General features: G+C 37.4%; 1 pseudogene; it reads right to left on the bottom strand.

Moving 5' to 3' along the window:
• Positions 1–511: 511 nt before the first annotated feature.
• Positions 512–3,529, bottom strand: LOC120011242 (annotated as a pseudogene).
• Positions 3,530–3,823: the final 294 nt, after the last annotated feature.

Here is a 3,823-nt window from a genome sequence, read left to right as displayed (position 1 = left end):
AGTGGGCCTTTGGGCATTCTGTGTAATAACCCCACACATAAACGTGGGTTTACAATTTTTGAACTTTTTATCAAGTGTATGAACTTTTTAATGGGCCTATTTTGCAACTCTTAATAGATCATGACACAAAAGGCCCATGGTTTTCAATAGAACAAACACAAAAGGTATAACGCTTCGTTTGATATTGAAATCTGTAAGTTAAATGAATTTATTAGAGATCCAAGAAAAATAAAAAAAAGAAACCAAACCAAAAGGATTATAGTCCCTTGTGCTATATATGAACAAATGTTCACCACCCCTCAAAACAAATTAAAAACACCCGAGTCGCAAGTTAGAGTGGCAGCCATCTCTACTAATCAACTTTCTAAGTTTTCACCCTGATCCACCACAACCAGGAAAATGCTCAAAAGAACGTAACGACCTACAATTAAAGAACATAAATGCCGATTTTGTTGATTCAAAGTTACACAAATTGCACAAGCTACAAATCACCGTACCATACTGATTTTGATCATCTTCGACTCCGCCAGTGCAGTCTCCGACTATGTGACCTTCTCTCTGATCGCATTTGGCTTCGCCAACGCAATTGACTACCACGGGATACTCTCTCGGATTGCATTCGATTATGCCACATGAACTGCGAATCTTGAGCCTGCCTCCACGATCGCCATCTATTACTCTATCCAATTGTATGATTAGTCTCCCTAGCATACCCTATTGGTTGCATTGTTTCTAATCTTCTACCTCGCACTCGCCCTCTTCTTGGAGAATCTGAGGCCAAGACGAAACTGTCTAAGAGTTCCAGATAAGTAATCAAGTCACGAAAATCTAACTGCGAGTCGATGTTATTCTCAAAATAAGTACCACTATCGAACTCATCCAACTCTCCCAACAGCAAATCACTGAGGCTATCATCTGCATCTGTTAGGTGCTCCAACCCCATCCAATCACTCTCTTCTCCGGCATTCAATTGGAATGTACTAAGGATGTCTTCAAGATCTCTTTGGTTCTCCAACCTCCACCTCTGTTGGACGAACAGAAGGGTGCTCAATGCTTGCATACTTCTTCAGTTTTGAATAACTCCCAACAAAATCACAGGCCTCAGTTGAACAACTCCGCATCTTACAATTCAATAACTAACGAGCAGGCTCTATGACAATCCACCCAGATATCTGCCCTCGACAAAGGGGGCAAACAAGCTTTCGTTGCAATCCATCACAAGGCATGCTTCCGCGTCATGCTAGCCGAAGGAGCATCTCCTAGTATTGCCGTTAAGGGAGAGGAGATAGATGACTTACAGAACTGGTCAAGGCAATTAGAGTGACGTTGGCTCGTGTTGCACATATAAGGTCGGCAACCCTTTTCATGGGAAGCACATTGTAAAAGAACAGCATTGTAGGGATGTTCCATACAGATAGGGCACCTCGCGTCCTCCCATTCCTTCACATCTTCAGTAGACCCTAATGGGATGTTAGCCTTGCATTGGATGGCACCAGAGGAACTGTTTGCGTAAGGAGATGCTCCACAATGATTAGAAGTTACATAATGGAGTTTTTTTATCCTTTAGCATTCTGAACTCAAAATATTACCAACAGAAAACAAATTTGGCCTTTCCTTAGAAGTTAGAAACGAACTATAGCAATAATTTGTGAAGCCTATAAAATAACATCAAAATCGGAAGTGAGTACAGGATATGATTCAGATGAAAAAACAATGACAGAGATGAAGATCACCAGACAAAAAGAAAATGTCAAAAACTCAATTAAAATCAAGTTGAACAAAGCCCCAAAACTTTGACATTAAAAAAAAACAGTTGACCAATGCGGAAGGACAGAGACATCATCACATCCATGAAATGCATCAAAGTGTTTCTCCATTTAGAATCATGGATATCATATGCCAAAATAGTAGTAAACAGCAGAGGCGCCCGTAACATCATACCAAAGTGGATAGAAATATTTCAGAAAAATAAAGTTTGAAACACCAGACTACCAATTGGTTGTATCATGTAAAACACACCCTATCATCTTCAGCTGTTGTTTTTTAAACTTCTAAGAGTTTCGCAAAGGTAAAGTTCTCTTTGGAAGGATATAATATATTTCAACAAATCAATTAAGACAACCAAAACGCGTTGAAAAATTATAAAGATGGCAACACCTATGCCTCTTCATTAAAGGATTCACAAAGAAATAAGCTTAAGACAGATTTTGTTGGCATGTGAATAGTGGTTCAAGAGGAGGAACTTACTGTCTCAAAGAGAATATCAGATTTCATCAAAACCCTTTCTTTCTTTTTTTAACTTTTGGGATGGTTTAGAATTACAGGTTAAATTTTGGTTCTAAAGTTTAATAATAGGCTTAAATACAACAACACATAAACAAATTTTGTACTTTTAAAGTAATCAGATATAATCATGCACAAAATTAACCACTACACCAAAACAAAGCTGGAATAATTCTTTAGATTTAAATAATTTTACATCAAGAGCTTCAAAAAAACCTTAGCCAAAACCAAATCCAAAGAAGTATTTACTCTTTACAAAAAAAATTAACATCAAGAGCTTCAAAACAACATCAATGTTGAAAAATTTTATTTTTGTTACAGAAGTTCCTCTTTGACCTCGACATCAACAGTATTTGAAAAACAGATACACTATCTTTCACCAATAATCGGGTACACGTATCACCAATGCCCTCTCCCATATTTAATCAATATCAAAACATAGATCAAAAGCAACAAAACATCCCAGTTACTGAAAACGCAGCCAAATTTCGATCATCGAAACAAAAAATTACAAAACATAAAACGAAATCAACCGCACGAACATACTCCCAAAACAAGAAAACCCTATATTTCAAACAGCCATGAACAACACCATCTAGGAATCAATTAGACAAAGGACGTGCGTAAAAAGAAATCAAAATCAATCAGCTTGAAAAAACAACTGAAAATTTTGGGTTACAACTGAAAGAGTTCTAGTCGAGGATTCGACAAAAAAACTTACCAGAAGAATTTGGAGAAGCCAAGAGAGCCTACCAACGGTGTTTCACGGAGAGTGTAGACTTCAGGAACGTAATTGAGGAGAGATGTGTGGTTATTTAAAAACTATTTAAGAACTACTACCGACTTTTTTACCGTCGGGCGGTAAAAAGTTAACGACGGGTCATTCTTTCTTATTTTTATAAAATCACATTTTCTACGTCATTGGCAACCGCTGATCACGTATATGGTTTTCAATGATTCAAGTCACTCGCTCGGCCAAACATTGAGAAGTAAGCTGGTCCTTGTTTGGTCATAAGGTAATCGCAATTAGGGAAATTGGTAAAAATGACCCCCTCCAATAACAAAAACGTAAAAATGACTCGGTTTGTAAAAAAAATGTGAAATGATCTAATTTATATTGATAAGGATCAAAATAACCCTTACTTTCCTCCCTTCCCTTCTTCGAAATTGTTTCCCATAATCCCTTTACTCTTTCAAACACAGTTTCATTGATTCTCCTCAACAATTTCAACGGTTTGCATTCCATCAACAGTTCTGAATACTCCAAGGTAAGTTTACCACTGATTCAAAAATGATTGTGGATAATTTGTTTGCGTTTACTTGCCCATTTTGCTGGATTGGATGTTACTACATGCCTTTGCTCACTTGGTAAACAATTTCGCAAAGTTAAAAAAGAAATTTTCGACGTAGTCAAGTGTTTGAGCCTTTCATCGGGCATTTTGAGGGTCTGAGGTCGAGTTTAGGGTTTTTCTGGTAGAGATTTATTGTTATGGGGGTCGAGCATTCATATTTACTGGTCGAGCATTCATATTGACTGGTC

This window comes from Tripterygium wilfordii, chromosome 12, assembly GCF_013401445.1.
Source record: "Tripterygium wilfordii isolate XIE 37 chromosome 12, ASM1340144v1, whole genome shotgun sequence".
NCBI classification, from domain to species: Eukaryota; Viridiplantae; Streptophyta; class Magnoliopsida; order Celastrales; family Celastraceae; genus Tripterygium; species Tripterygium wilfordii.
This window is presented reverse-complemented; position numbering and strand designations above follow the sequence as displayed.